The 17,000-nt window shown below is 38.7% G+C and overlaps 1 long non-coding RNA gene across 2 annotated transcripts in view; it reads left to right on the top strand.

The window, feature by feature from the left end:
* Nucleotides 1-7,115: 7,115 nt before the first annotated feature.
* The window catches only part of LOC118970906 (uncharacterized), a 112,674-nt gene continuing 102,789 nt past the window's right edge, over nt 7,116-17,000 (top strand). For both annotated transcript variants that reach the window (XR_005059099.2, XR_012121338.1), the window contains exons 1-2: nt 7,116-7,569; nt 13,545-13,680. This is a non-coding gene — a long non-coding RNA (uncharacterized lncRNA). The remainder of the gene's footprint in view (nt 7,570-13,544; nt 13,681-17,000) is intronic.

Here is a 17,000-nt window from a genome sequence, read left to right as displayed (position 1 = left end):
TCTTCAGAAACTTTAAGTAAACACAGAAAACTACACCCAGCTGGCTCTATCCACATAGGAATGCACAAAATTCACCATGACACACCTCACACCTCTATCAGCTATCTGGTCACTGGGTGCATTTAAGTCACTCCCATCCACATCTGCCATTACAACTTTCCCTCCAGTTTTACAAAACCCTTTTTCCTCCACTCCACAGTGACTCATAAGCTGCAATCCTTCCCACAACTTCTGCAAGCAAACTTCAGGTCTTTTTGGGTGTATCTCTTCAGGTGTATTTCTTAACCATTTAAAGTGTAAAACTGTTTAGCTTGTGCCACTATTTTTACTAAGTTCCTATCTTGTTTTTATGTGTCACTGATGAATATTGTGCACCTAGTCCCATATTGTCCCATATGCCCTGTGGTTTATATTGTAAGATATTGCATAGCACCAGTGATTTTTAGGAATGCATATGTCACATTATAGAAGACCCCTATGTGGTATACAGGTAATCACACTCTTAAACTCCACAAACAGTTATCTAGCACTTGTTATTGTTGGATGTTGTCTTACATGTGGGAGGACACTAAAGATGACTAATTCTGATTTCTAGGATCATGGTCTGTTACAGACTGTCATACATATAGATATAATAATCAGTCATACTGTGTCCATAAATGAAGAGCTACAATGATAAGTGGAGGGAGCAAACAATTCCACCACAGAGGAGCTAAAAGGGTTTTGAAAGACTTGGGATTTAACTTGGAACTTGATGGATGAAAGGTGACTTTAGCAGGCAGGTAGGAAAGATCTGGAAAAAAGGGTTTGTTTCCTGGTGCTTCTTAATGGCAGTTTAAAAGTGCTCCCGTTGACGGCAAACGTTGAGTCCATGATGGTTGAATCGCTGAGAAACAAATGGACTACCGGAGAAGGATCTCTGTGTATCCAAGTTTTGCCTTCCTTGAAGAGACTGATACTAAGTTAGGAGTCTGAATGAGGCAAACCCAGGTTTTGGCATCTATACACTGTCCTCTGGGCAGCTCTCTTCTCATGCCGGCTGTCAGTCTTCCTCGAACTCCTGAAGGGTTTCTGTTTCTAGTGCCTGGCTCCTGCCTGAGTATTATTTGATAACAAAGCTGCAATATAAAGGAATATGACATCCCCCAGAGAGACCGGTAGCTTTAGAGAAGAAACTGGAAGGGCTATGGGCCTCAGAGAAAACATGTGCTACACACTGTGTAGGTCAATTTTATATGTGTGATTACATTTATTTGATTATATTTATTTATTCGATGAATAATTATATTAAATATGATTATAATAATTATATTATATTAAATATGATTATATTTATTTGATTGTCACAGTAATCCCATGCATTCTACTAATTCACCATGCCCACCACAGAAGAGGTAGAGATGCTGGCTGAGCCTACAGCAGTAGCTGTTAACCTTGGCTTAACTTCAGATCAGCTGGGGGTAGAAGGGAGCTTCGAAAAATCTCTTTGCCTGCATGACATTCAGGGCAATGGAATCAGAATCTGCAGGGATGGGCCCCCAGTACTGGTATGTCTTCGATGCCCCACAGGTGGTACCAATGTGCAACCCAGGCTGAGAACCACTGACCCAAAGGAAAGTCTCATTCCTGCTCACCTGCCCCACAGAGGGAAGTGTGAGAGTAAACTCATCCATTTGATTTAAATAGCAATTTTTATAGACTCCCACCTTCACATTTAAATATGAGAGAAAAGGAACCCATAAAAGAAAGGACACTGAAGTGCTGATGATTCATCCCATGGAGTTGTTTGGAAACAAAGAAAGAGAGAATTGTTGTTCTGGGTGTCACTGTGTCCCTGAAGTACGCTGACAGGTTCTTCCTCCAAGCCCTGGGTTGGTAAGTGTTCCTAAAGAGTCTGAGCTCCATGTCCAGCTGCCAGTGGACCAGATTTGTTGATTCTTTCTGTTTATGTGGCTCCTGGTCAACAGCTTCAGGTACTCTCTGTCCACAGCTGGTGGCTGTTTCTCCCAGCGTGTACGCACTGGGGCCATTGGGAATGGCCTCATTAATTTTCTAGTGAAAACTCTAGGGATTTACAATTTACTTAGGAATTTACTTGTCAGTTTTTATTTTAGAATCTGAAGATAGCCTGGGAGACTCTCTATAGTTTTCTGTATTCTCTTGGATTCTAATGGTTCTTGGTCATTATGCTGATATTTGCAACTTACTCTCTTCTCTGCCCTGCTGAGCCTTGAGGTCTGCTGCCTTTCTGGATTCTGGGTTGGTTCAGCCAGTGGGAAACCCTGGCAGGAGATGAAAGGGCTGAGGGAGAGGTAATCCGGGTATTTCATCTCCACTCCCTCCCTTCTTTGGTAGCCTGTGTTTGTCAGTAGCTGAAAGACAGCTCTTCCCGGCAGATCCGCATCTGTGGCTCCAGCCTTCACTGTGCTCTGATAACACTATTTCCTCTCCTCGTTTCTTTAAACAAAGTGATAGTAATGACTGCCTTTTGTTGCTAATATCTTAGTGCCTCAGTGTCCCCTGCTCTTTCCATCAGCCCTACCCTCACCTCTGTAATTACTCCCCTTATTAAAGGTTCTTCACTACAACAATCTAGGGAGTGACTTTTGTTTCTTACTGGGGTCCTAACGATACAGTTGGCCCAAGGACACATGGATACTGTTCTTGATATTCCCTTATTTCCAAGAGAGAGCTAACCGCCCATAGGAGGCAGGATTTGAACAGAAGACCACTCCCTGACTCCAGGGGTTCCAAATTTGATTAATATAGGTCATTTAGCATAGTGCCCAGATGTACTATTATATTTCCTACTGTTGCCGGGCAGCTGGGTCTGGTGAGGTCTCTCCCTGAACATTAGGTGAAGCCTCTACCTGGATGGGGGAGGGTTTTTGACTCTGATCAAGAAAGAATTCATGAACAGGTTGGACGAATATAGGTAAGGAAGGAATTCATTAAAGCGAAAGTAGCAGTGAATGGCAGCAGCAGCCATGCAGGCAGTGAGGAGCAAGGAAGAACAGAGGGAGGAAGGGGAAGCTCAGTGATCTCCTGCTCAGCATAGGGCAGATCCCTTTCCAACTCCTGAAGCCAGGGTCACCCAGCATCCAGTGTCTGAATCTGCGCAGCATGGAATAAAGTCCCCAGCACCTCAGAATTTGGAGGAGCCATGGAGCACTGTACGGAGTGAGATTATGTTCTGAGAACTTCCCAAAGCAAATAAAGGCGATTTTTGGGCAGGCAACTAAGGAGCACAATCATACAACTGCAGTTCTTTCAGGTCACCTAGGCAATGGGGACTGGCAAGCCCAAATCAGAGATCTTAGTAGCCCATCCCTACTTGTCTGAAGTGGAACAGAGAGAGAGAAGACTTGAGCTTAAGTCTAGAAAATTGAAATAGCAAAGTAACAAAGTCACCCCTAGGAAAAGGGATTTCTTATTAACCTCCTGACAGGCTTGGAAGAGCACAGAAAAAAAAAATACAATAAGCTGAACAGCAAGAAAGCTTTATTTAAGGCAAAATACACACTTGAAGAAAGGGGAGTGCACTCAGTCTCAGAGGAGAGACACACTTAAAGGCTTAGGTTCATCTCTTTTAAGGATTTCAAGAATGGGGTAAGGACTGGGAAGGGTATAGGCTTGACATGTGTCTCATGATGTCTGTCTCCAGTGAGAGACATTATATCATCATCCGTAGTCTGTCCTCTAGATATTCTGTAAGATAAACTTAACACAAAAACTCTATTGATCCTGTTCTTCTCCAAGGTAGTGGTTTCCCTTGAGCAGTGGGAATACATCATTTAGGACTGCTTGTTCTGCCTAAGATAGGTTAAGTTGTTGGCTAATTACCATAAAATATGTTAGGAATCTTACCTCCTAACTCTCTGGTTTTTAAAATGGAATCTTAGTCTTAAGATGGAGTCCCTCTTGTTCTTACTATGCTATTTCTATCTTGGCATTTTTCATAATAGGCAGGAAAAATTAATCATGAAGCTTGTCCCATGTCCCTGTTCTACCTCAGTACTTGTAGTGTTAGAGAATCCCTGAGAATTACATTGTATCAAAGATAAATGATAATTCCATTATTTCTAGTTTCTACAGTATGAGGTTTAATAGATGATAAAACCACTGTACAGACATCATATAGGATGGTTAAGAATTTGAAATGTCTTTTCAGTGACATGTATTATATAATGACTATGATATGTAAAAATTAATATATTTACTTTTAATGATGTGCTAACACTTTAAACTGAAGTCTTAAATTTCCAACTAGACATAGGCTTACCCAGTATTTTTCCATAATGGTTATTGTGGATGTTATTCATCTGATTTATTCAATTAACTGAGTTTTTCCCATAGAATTATAGATGGGAGTCTAATTGAGTGAATTTCCAAATTGGCACTTACTGGGTTTTACCAAAATATGATACAATTCAATCTATTAATCAAAAATCATAAGCATGACATATTAGAGTTGGAACTTAAATTTTGGCTATAAAGACATGTTCTTATACATTTAGAGTTGTACAGATGACTTAAGAAGTTTCTTTTAAGAGGGTGAAAAGGCATGTACTTAAACATGTACAGACTATGTATTAGTAAGCTTAGTTTAACAAACATTCAATAAATACCTGAAAATGATTAAGAATCAATCCCTTTTTAAAAGTTTAAAAGAAATATATAAAATTGTCTAGAATACTGGAAGTAGGGGAACATCCTGAGGTCTTTAAGAGAATTAGGATAGTATACAATGAAAATGGAAGACCGAGGGGTCAATTAATAAATATTTTATGGTGCGACAGTTACTGCTATTCATTTCCACTGGGAAAATAACATAGGTAAAAACCTCTGCTGTTTCTCAGGGCCTCTCTGATCCAATGGCTGGAATTTCTCATATCCAAGGCATCTTTTATCTCTGGCTCACTAACTTTCCTGGGCCAGGCGAGGCTGCAGGGAGGGGCAGGGCTCATCCTGAGACACAAACATGACAGATAATCCAACTGAGACATTAATCAGTAGGGCTGGGCAGAGAAGCCAAATCTAGCCACGTGGCTTCAGGCCTCAGGGGTGCCTTGTGAGATCAAGAGCCCAGCACTGAGAGTAGCATGTGCTTTTCACAGCTGGTATGTCTGATTTTCTATGATCACTCTGCCTCCATGACTCCACAGTAAATTTCTTGGGGTCAGGAATAATATCTTCATTTTAATTCCGTACAGCATTTCATAAGAAGCATCATGCTTATATTATTCATAATTGAGGTATAATCATGTCAAGGTTAAATTACAGACACTAATGCTGACAGAAAGAGTAAAGAAAAGAAGTAGAATCTCTCTTTCTCTCTCTCTTTTTTTTTTTTTAGTGTAAATCGTTTTCCATTCATGTGCTGCAGGAGGATACTATGTGTGGGATGAGGTTTAAATTAGATTAGTCAATAATAATCCCTCTAGCCCTAGAATTCCAGAATGATGTGGCAATCAGGGAAGCCCATAATGCTGATTGCCGAAGAACTGATGCCTTTGTTTTAAGGTATGTATTATGGAGTAGACTGTATGTTGGATACTTAATCCCAGTCTAGCCACGTCTCCTTTTTGGAGAAGTTTCCTGAGAGGTTTACCCATGTTGTGTCGGGTGAGATTGGGCTTTCACATGGACACCAGGGGCATAAAGTAAAGTCTTCTTTCCAGTATTCATGTAATTGTTACCAATCTTCACCCCTCACAACAAAAAAGCAGGCTGTAGAGCTGATGAGAGGGCAGGTTGAAAAGCCCCATTAGAGGTGAGCAGGGTCCTCTCTCTCTTATTCATTTGCACTGCTGGTAAAGTTAATGTTTTGAGTCTGAAGGACACTATGACTGTTATCAGTTTTATTGGACAAGTGAATATAAAGGTAATTAAAGAGCCCATGCCTAATAACCCAACTCTTACAATTTAAAAGTAAGAAAGAGGCCTGATAGGGTACCAGGGATATACCTATCATCCTAATTAAGTGCTAACAAGACAGTTGTCCTCACTTTGGTGACTTGAGTGTATTCCCTGTTAACTGTCTCCAGCCAGTGGACTCATCTACAATTCTTCATTCTTCTTTGTGGCTGGCTACCCTTCTCCATTCTCCACATGAGCAATGTTTTCTATAGGTTTCTGTGTTTAGCAGGTGGTGTCCCCAAAGCACTCACCCCAAATTGCCCATCCGGTTTATTCATTCATCTACCTTTTTACACCTTCCCCCAGAAGTTCAGATTTGGCCAAATTGCTGCACAGTTTGAACTTGTCATCTCTCCTAGCATTACTACTTTATTAAACAAAGCACATCTCATAAATGAAAACAAGAGGAGATGTGTAGCAAGCCCACTCTCTTTTTATTTAAATTAAAAAATCACCCGGCCAGCTTGCATTGCTTTGGGGAAGTGGATAGAGATAGATTAAATATTTAAATGAATCAGATGAGAATGGACACATGAACATGCATAATCAAGCAGCAGTTTTCTACATCAGAGGAGCCTCTTGCTCCAGCTATATTCAATCCCCACAATATTTTGATTAAATGTGCCTAAAGACAGGAAGGGCTGTTTTTAGAAACATAGAACAATGGTTTCTGAGGTTAGTCACATGCAAGACAAAGAAAAACTCTTGTTGCACAATTACCTGGAACCTCCCAATTTTACTTGAGAGCTTGTCGAGCATCTTTTTATTTATAAAAAGTTTGAATTCTGAGAGTGAATCTACACTGATATTTTCTGTGAAGTAAATTAAGAAAGTGAAACCCAGAAAGCCTGATCCTTTTATTTATATTTGCTGAATGTTAACTTTAAGAAGAAATAGATCAGCTATTTCTGTATTGCCACAGACCCAAGTAGAGTTTCATGGACACAATAGCTTAAATTGAGGAGTCAGTGGTATAATTATGACACTTTAGTCTTGATTGTAGTTTGTGAAGGCTGATTTCCTTTAGGCATAATAAACAACTTTTGTGTGCAACAATGTTATGCTGTTTCATAAGGCGCATATCCTACAAGGATCTTGGTACTCTTTTTTTTTTTTTCCTACGCAAGAGATTTTATTATCTGAAGGAGAAAGTGGCTGCCCCAGAGGGAGGGGGGAGAGAGAGAAAGAGTGGGAGAGAGAGAGAGAGAAAGAGAGAGAGAGAGGAGAGCAGAGAGAGACAGAGAGAGACAGAGAGACAGAGAGAGAGGGCAGCAGCTTGGTGCCTTTTATTGTGGCAGATCTGCTCCGCCTGTTGCCTTGGGGGAGGGTCGGATGTTTAGAGATAAAGCGGGGTAAGCCCAGGCAAGCCCCAGGCAAGCCCAGGCATAATTCTCACCAGCTTATGTGCTTGGGACCATGGGGTAAATGGAGGATAAATTACCATATTCTTACATTCCTCCCTTTTCTGTTTTATAAGTGGTAGAGGATTTGGGAAGGGGTGAAGGTCAGTCTTCAGTAACTGCTTCCTGCTGATTAGGGGCGATGAAGTTCATTTTTGTATTGATGGGGGGCGGTCCTCAGATGAGCCCTTGGTCTGCAGTGGCGATGGCGTGTTCCAGGTTCAATAAGGATCATCGTCTTTGCAGAGGGGTTGGTAATCCTGTAATATAAGCTGGTTAAAGGTTTGGTTAGAAATTTTTTGCATTTGGGCTGATTGCTATGTTTACATAGGGTGGCTGAATTAATAGCATTTTTTGGTACATATGTGTAGGCAGCAAAGCAACCTGTAGGGCAAAGGGAATCCTTGATGGTGCAATCTTTTGGACAGTCTGAAAGAGAAGAAAGGGCTGGTGTTGGGAAAATAGGTCTGGTGAGAGAGTAAGTGTTGAGACCAGGGTTAACAATCCTGAAGCATGACGCCCGGCAGTTATAATGGAGGTCTTAGGACTCCGTGCTGGCAGACACTTCTTCAGTGATGAGTGGAAGTGAAGATGAGCATCGCGAAATGCAGAGAGTAAGAGGTCCCATCAGGGTGGAATAGGAACCAAATCGAAGGTCAGTGTTGCGTGAGAAGACGAATGACCGGGAAGTGGATGGTGAGCCCGTGGAGGAGGATCGGGCAGTGAGGGTTCCCAAAGCAGCTCAGGTTCCCGGAGGAAGAGCAAAGTCAATGGAAGAGCCTCATCCGAAGTCACAGCACCAATGAAAGGGTATCTCGCCGTGACCCTCCTTACCCAGAACGACTCAGGAGACACAGGCCCACGCAAGAGATTTTATTATCTGAAGGAGAAAGTGGCTTCCCCAGAGGGAGGGGAGAGAGGGAGAGAGAGAGAGAGAGAGAGAGAGAGGGAGAGAGGGAGAGAGAGAGAGAGAGATAGCAGGGGGACAGAGAGAGAGACAAAGAGAGAGAGACAGAGAGAGAGAGGGCAGCAGCATGGTACCTTTTATTGTGTTGGTACTCTTTTTTTTATAAAGCCATCTGTTACTTCCAATTACGGAATGCATTTGAGGAAAAATGTTGGTTTGATAAATGTTTTAACTGTTATAATACTGGATTCATGCTAAAGACTCATTTTCATTTTGGAATTAAGCACTCCTTTGTTTCAGTAATTTTGATTCCTATTAATTACTGTTTCTTTGTTTTAAAGTGCATATTATTTAGGAGTTTAGCTGGGGCCAGTAATTCCAACTCTCTAATAAATTGTGAATGTACTGCTCTATCTCCTAGTTGATAGCTGTTTGCAGGAGTGGTCCAGTCTGAATGAAGACTTTTCCCTCATTTTCTCCCCAATGATGGACAGTTTGCACCTGCCTCCCACCAGCTAGACTGCAAACAAAATATGTTCTTTGCAGCTTCAATCAAAATGTGTGTTTTAACCTAGAAATGATGTTCAGTAAAGTTCTTTAGCTTAAGGAAAATATTTTGTGCTCTTAAAATTTTTGTGTTACTTAAAAATAACTCTCATATGCTCAAGTCATGTTCATCACATTCAGAGATTTTCAAAAGAGTTTTTCTGTGACAGTAGTAGTAAGATGCAGGAAGACTATTAGACTCTTTATCTGCATTCTCCCATTGGAAGCCAAAATAAGATTCCAATGGGGGAGGAAGGATATTTTATTTAAACTTGAATCATGTTATAGCTGTTTGCATCCTGGGTTTATTTTGCTGTCTCCATACCTCATATGTGTATGTCTGTGTCAACCATCTCAGAGGATAATAGCTAGAAGGCAGGGTCCTGGTTGATGTCATTCTTTGTACAGACCCCAAAACAATGAAGCCCTTGTTAAATGCTAGTGTATGTGATTCCAGAATTTTCAGACTGAGCGGTCACTTGAGATGCTTATGGCTTCTTGAACTGAGAATCTTGGGATACTTCATTAATTGAGGTAGTAGAGCTTAAGGCTAACGCTTAGATGCCAAACAAAAATTTGCCTGATTTCAGAGGTAATTTTTGACTAACTTACTCTTACCAATTTTGTTATATTCATGTATCTTAGAATATCAACTAAACAATGGGAAAAAATATTTACTCCTTCCTTCCTTCCTAGACCAATTAGTAAATTCCCATTTATTTGAACCTTTTCATAATCTCTCCTATTTATGAATGTGCCCATTTTATTGATGAAGACATTGTTCAACAATATTGATAAACCATCCACATTCATACTGCTCATATATAGCAGAACCCAGATATGAATTGAAGTCTATATATCTTTAATGTTACAGCTGGTTTTTTATTTTATTTTATTTTATTTTATTTTATTTTATTTTATTTTATTTTATTTTATTTTATATTTTATTTTATTTTATTATTTTATTTTATTTATTTATTTTATTTTATTTATTTTTGTTGTTTTTTTTTTACCACATTGGAATGTATAGTCTTGGGGGTACACTAAGTGCCTTTTCCCCTATAGGAAAATCTTCATGGAAATCTGTATTATCACTGAAAGTATTTCAAATCAAACTGAGAGAGATAAGCTGAACCATCTAAAACAGGTCTACTGTAATTAAATAACTTAGGTTACTTTATTCCACCAAGGGGATATATCTACCAAAGGAATCCAGTGCCTGGCTTCATAAATTAGAGTACCCTTTCACCTGTGCAGTATTTGAGATACTCAGAAAAAATTTTCCTCTTTGTGCTCTTCCTTTTTGTTAAGCCAGTTGTTCTTTAGAAAGAACACAATATTGCCAACTAGATGAAGAGGGACATTGCTGAGACTCTGAAAATTGCAGAGTGAAGGAGCCTGAGTCCTTAATAGTATCACTGAGCCACTGAATCTGCCTTGGTGCTACTTATCTCCAAACTACTTAATAAGAAAACAAAAAGTTAAATTCATGGTTTATACCACTGTTAGTCAAGTTTTCTGTGATTGACAGCTCAGAATTTTCCTAACTAATATATTGGACTTTATGAAAGTGCAGAAGTGCACATTTCTAAATGTGTTAAATACAAACACTTAGAAAATCACATTTGTGATGGTTTTGCATTGCTTACTCTTTTGCTTGGCCCATAAAATCAGGTTTAAGGCTAAGGGAGAAAAGTCCAAGTAGTAGAGTTTTTTCCAGTATCTAAAAATACTTTTATATCTAGAATGTGCTGTTACAAGAGGAAGTGATGTTTCCAAATATCCAAAGCAAACGACAAAGAAGAACAAAGCTGGGGGCACCACTTGTCCTGATTTCAAAACCTATTACCAAGCTATAGTAATCAAAACAGTATGGTGCTGGCATAAAAAGAAGACACATAGATCAATAGCACAGAATGGAGAGCCCTGAAATAAATCTATGCCTATATGGTCAGTGAATTTACAACAAAGGAGTAAAGAATATACAGTGGATCAAAGATGGTCTCTTCAGTAATTAGTGTTGGAAAAACTGACAGCCAGATGCAAAAGAATGAAACTGGTCTCTTTCTTATACCATACACAAAATCAACTTAAAATGGATTAAAGACCTGAAATTAAGATAATGAAAACATAAAACTCCAAGAAGAAAACATAAGGGGAGAAGCTTTTTGATATCAGTCTTGACAACGATTTTTTTTTGACACCAAAACTAAGGCAAAAAAAGCAAAAAATAAACACATAAGACTACCTCAATTCAAGAAGTTTCTATATAGCAAAGGAAACCATCAACAAAATGAAAAGGTAACCTACAGAATGGGAGAAAATAATTGCAATTCATGTATCTGATAAGGGTTTAATATCCAAAATACATAAAGAACTCATAGAATTCAATAGCAAAAAAAATGAGCAATATGATTAAAAAATGGGCAAAGGATCTAAATAGATATTTTTCCAAAGAAGACATACAAATAGCCAACAGGTATGTGCAATGGGGTTCAACATCACTAATCAGGGAAAAGTAGGTCAAAGTCACAATGAGACTACCTCACTCTTGTTAGAATAGCCGTTATCAAGAAAAAGATAACAAGTGTTAGCCAGGGTATCGAGAAAAGGGAACCCTTGTGCACTGTTGGCTGGAATGAAATTAGTCCATCCACTATGGGAAACAGTATGAATATTTCTCAAAAAATTAAAAATAGAATTACCATTTGACCCAGCACTCCCACCTCTGGGTATATATTCCAAAGAATTGAAATCAGGATCTCAAAGAGATACTGCATTCCTATGTAAGCTGCATTATTTGCAACACCCAAGATACGGAAACAATCTAAATGTCTCTCAGTGGATGAATGGACCTTTCATATAGTAGGATATTATTCAGTCTTTAAAAAGAATGAAACCTTGAGTTTGCAGCAACATGATAGGCTTGGGCATCTTTACACTAAGTGAAATAAGCCAGACACAGAAAAACAAATAAATATGCATGATCCTACTTTAAATGAGGAATCTAAAATAGTCAAACTCATGGAACCAGAGAAGAATGGTGGTTGCCAGGGACTAATGCGAGGGGAAAATGGGAAGGTGTCAGTCAGAGGGTACAAATTTTCAGTTATGAAAGATGAATAAGCTCTGGAGATGTAGTGCATAGCATAGCACCTATAGTTCATACTGCATTATAAATATGCTAAGAGGATAAATCTCATGTTAAGTGCTCTTACCACAAAATTAAGAAATGTTAACAAATAAAGGGGTGGGAGGAAACTTTTGGAAGTGATGGATAAGTTTATGGCTTTGATTGGGGTGATGGATTCATAGTATATATACATCTGCAAACTCATCAAGCTATTAAACATGGACAGCTTTTTGTATGTCAATTATATCTCAATAAAATGGTTTAAAAAGAAAATCAGAAGAGCTTCTCTGGTCCTCCAGAGGCCCATCTGAGTTCCCACTGCTCAACTACCCTCTCATTTCACTCTTCTTCTGCCAGCCCCTGAGCAACTGGAGAATACAGGTTGAAAAGTTCTCTTGTCTGTTACCAAGGTCTTTCTAATTGGAACCTTTTATGATTTGACTACAGGGTGAGCACAGAATCTTAGCAGGAAGAGGATCACAGAATTCACACCCACCTAGAGGAGGCAATCTGAAGTGTGGTTTTTTCCCCCCTCTATTGTTGGATTAATACTGATTGAAACTATCATCCCAACTGACCCATGAAAGTAAAGAAGTTTTATCAAAGAGCCATTAAATATGTGGATTCTATTTGTTTACTTCTTAGGCCTCATCCAAATTTGAATATGTGGCTGCTTTGAATGTCAGATTTCAGATGGTTCTGCTAAACTGCCGCTCTCTTTTTACAAATGTTCAGACACAAAAGTGTTTGCCCACTTTTCACATAATGAGGCTTTTAGGCCCAATACAAATGATGCTATTCTTACACTGGGGAAAAATAACCTGCTCACATCCCTTCTTTGTGTCTGACCTGGCACTTGCCCTCTTCCTGAATGTGTGCCTTGAAGTAAATATGTAAAGTAAAAATAGGAATTCTATTCCTAAAGAGATTTCTTTATGCTTGTTTTATATCAGTTTCTTACTCCACTTGCAAGTTAAAGTCATAAAATGAATAGACATGGCCTTTATTAAGCTTTGAAAATCTGGTGTGTTTCTATGTGAATATCATTTCATCTGCAGCATTTGAATTCGAAAAATCCTTTGTGTGATTTCAACAACCTTTTGTCCAGATAGTTAAATGCACTGACAGAGCCTTTTGACAGAGCTACAGAAAATTCACTGCTGAATACTTAATTAGTTCCTAAATTGGCTTGCTTCCACTTTTCCTTTCTTCAATCCTACGTTGCTAGACTACCAGATTTTTTTTATTTGTTACTCTGAGAGTTTAAGACTACGTAACTTTTGGCATATAGTCTATATATTATGTTCATCACACACATTCACTTTTTATATACACACACATTGGCGTATGTTGAAATTTATGCTAATACTTTTGAAAAATAGGTTTATGTTTTTACTAATATGTTTCTTTACATTTGATAGTTCAATTCTTAATTACCTTACATCATAGGATTATTATATCTTTGAATATTAACACAAATCTATATTGATTTGATCCTATTTCTAGGGATCAAATAGAATAAAACTATTGCCCAATGAAGAATTTATTGAAAATTGCTCTCAAACATACTAAATAAAGAATGATGGAGGAAAGCCAGTGACATTCTAAATCCTCTATCTCTTTTTCTGGTACTTCACAGCAGAAACTGTTCCTGGCATACTTTATATACCCAGAAAGGCAATAAACATCTTCTGTGAGTCCTCATCCATTTGACGTCTGGAGCAGTGGAATAGAACTCAACTGGTTGACTGATCCCTCCTTTTCCACCTACTAAGGTAATCAGATCAACTACATGTTTTCTCATTGTGATGTCTATATAAATAGGCTTCCCTTGAGTATTGGGGATCTTTTGAAGAAGGGTCTGATCTTGCTAAAGTTCCTTACTATTAGACATGGGAAATGCTGCTGGCCATTATAATACTCCAAATTATTTCTTTGGATCTTAATTTTAACATGCAGAGAGCAAGTCACTTTTGTTTAAACAGGGATTGAATTTAGAGAAACATTGCTCTGAGAGACACAACATGCACGGCAACATTATGATGTATTCAGCCAGATATATGCGAGACAGAAAATCACATGACTGAACAAGCCACGTGAATGTTCTTTAATGAGAAAAAAAATAGAAAAGAACAAACAAGCATATGTCAGATATTTCCTTTTTTGCAGCTTGTTATTCCAAATCATACAGATGCCTTATGTTTGTAATTTGTCGATGATGACTTTGCCCCTCATGTATATTATACTTGGATCTACTATAATTTTGGTCTTACAATATTACTCTATTTATGTCTACTTAACTATATGGTTGCATGTGAATGCAGCATCCAGGGCTCCCCAAGTAACTTTTAGGGCAGTTGTTAGGATAGAGTGTGAAATTATTCTTTGCTGCTCATAGCAACTGTATATGGATAGCATTTACTCTCTTGGGATCCTGGATCATATAATTAAAAAGTACATACACTTGACAATCCTGAGCAATCCTGGAATCATTCATTAATTTCCCTTTTTTCTTCTGTGTTGGCAAGCCACTGGCAGTATGTCAGTAAGTGTTCACTAAGTGACCACAGTGTAGATCATCATTTCTCAGCCATACAAGAATGACGGGGTTCCTCCAGGGATGTCCTTACCTGAAGATAAGGGATTGGAGCACTTTTCAGGAAAGGGAAGGACAATCCCAAGTGGGGAAAATGGTCTTGGATTTACAGTCACTTCACTCTATTTTTAACAACCCAGTCACTTCTCTGGTGGCTGCTGCCCCACACAGCCTCTGGCATGTGGTAGCTATCCAGTGCATAATTGCTCAATGAAAGAATGAATTCAGTCTCAAGGGCATCCATCTCATTTTCTCTGCAGCTACACCATTGGCATGGCAACAGCCCAGTCAGCACATTATTTAAATAATTATTTTCTTTTCTTCCTTATGCTAGTTTCCATAAGGCATCAGTCTATATAATTTTTAGTCCTTCATCACTATTAAGTTTTGTGCATATACTCCCTAAGTAAGTATTTTATAAAATATCATGTTATGTTAGAAAACATATTTAATAAGCAAAAGAATGAGATTGAGGAAGTTAGTAGAAGTTCTAATATTTTTAATTCCCACATTCTAGTAAATTTTCTTGCTTGCTTTCCCTGTCTCCGTTCTGGAGACCTGGCAATAAGGAGTGAAAGAAGACATGATGTAGTCCGTGCTTTGGGGAGTTTATGTCTTACCTGGTAAACCAGATGAATACAATGAAGTACAATGTTAGGTGCTTTATGGCATACTACAAGAGAGTCCCTGAATAGAATTTTCCTGAAAACACAGATTTTAAAACCTATTTCACTGTGACCTTTGATTTGTAGTAGGATATTTTTTATGTTGAAGTGAGTTCAAGAACACTTAGAACTTTTCAGTAGCTATGCTTTATTCTCTTGGAATCACCTACCATTAATGTTAAAAGCAACTTTTTTCACTTTAAAGTGTTCCTTTTTCATCTTTCCTGCCAAATCTGTCCATTTAAAATTGGCTTTCTAAATTTTGACTCCGAGGAAGGGATAGCATATGGAGCAGGTGTTCTTTAGATGCTTCCTAGAGGTTCATTTACTTCAGGCATGCGGGATGATGCAGCAATATATTTACAGATCACAAACATAAGCCCAGTGATTCTGAAAATACTTCAATCAACTCAATTTTCTAGTCCTTTAATTTAGTTGCTGATATTATAGGAAATATTCTTTTACTTTGATGAATACATCTCTCTTCAGTGCCCTTTGTCTCTCACTATGTAGTGGTTCAATCCATTTTCCTTATTCTCACTTCTCATGCTCTATGATCTTAGGTCATATGTATCTCTTTTCAGCACAATATGGTCCCCAAAATGGAGGAAAAGATCAATCATTTAGAGAAAAACATAAATATCCACGTAAAGCAGATTCATCTTCATTTGTGGAACAATCCACTTTTAAGAAATGGCTTCAAAACAAATTCCTTCCAAGTTGTTAGAGTGAGTCAGATATATTTGCAGGGAGATAATGATGTAACATTTATCTACTCATTTGTGCTATAATCTGGCTATTTAAAAGAATTATGTTAACAGGATTGTGGCTTGCATAGAATCCAGGGGAAAAACGAACCTAAAAGCTAAGATTGGTGAGTATGTCTCTAGGAGCAGTTATCCTGGGTACTCAAGACAGTATAAAAGGTATAGTTGTCATAGTAAATGAATATGTTGGCATTCTGGTTTATAAATTCATCTCCTGTGAGTTTGACTAATGTGAGTTAGGTCACCTAGCAACATTAACTCTGTACCCACATACAGAGGGCTAGAACTGGAATCATGATGAATCTATAAAACCACCACACAGTAAGTTCTGCCTGAGGCACCATCTGGCCCTCTGACATTGATGTCTAACCTCGGTAGTAATCCCAACTCTCTGTCTACATTGATTTCCATAGTGAGTATATTGTGAAATTAATTTGTTTTACAGATTTGTTTGTCTCTTTGAATAATTACAATGGGTCTATCATGTATTAGTTATGTAATGCTATCTGTTCTAAGTCACAAATCTTAAAATTCTAGTCATTTAACATGATAAACTCTTTCTTTTGGTTCATGTGTAACAATCCAGGGCAGCTGTTCCCGGTGGGGAGGTGGAGTGTTTTGCCCCATTCAGTTATACAGGGTCCAAGGAGATGTGGGAGCTGCCTCCCAGGTCTCCTTAGGTGTTGACATCTTCTAGGGAAGGAGAATGGGTGGGGAAGGCTGACCTGCTTCTTAACCGCCCCAGCAGGGCAGTGATATACATCACTGCTGCTCCGATTTCACTGGGCAAGTCAGTCACATGCCCACATGTAGGCAAGTGGAGGGGGGGATTAGGAAATGTAGTCTCTGGTGGGGCTGCCACTTCCCCAACAACTCTCCAATAAGGGAAGAGGATGTGAAACCTTGATGAGCAGCTAGCCTTCTCTGCCACAATCTATGGCTTGCTGGAATGCCCAAAGGACAAGGGATTTGTTAATATAATCATAAAAATCCTTGGCTTTGCTAAGTAAACTTTTGATGCACTGTTTTATGCTTAAGAACAAAGTTTAAGTTATGAAGCACAGTGT

This window comes from Manis javanica, chromosome 9, assembly GCF_040802235.1.
Source record: "Manis javanica isolate MJ-LG chromosome 9, MJ_LKY, whole genome shotgun sequence".
Taxonomy (NCBI): Eukaryota; Metazoa; Chordata; class Mammalia; order Pholidota; family Manidae; genus Manis; species Manis javanica.
This window is presented reverse-complemented; position numbering and strand designations above follow the sequence as displayed.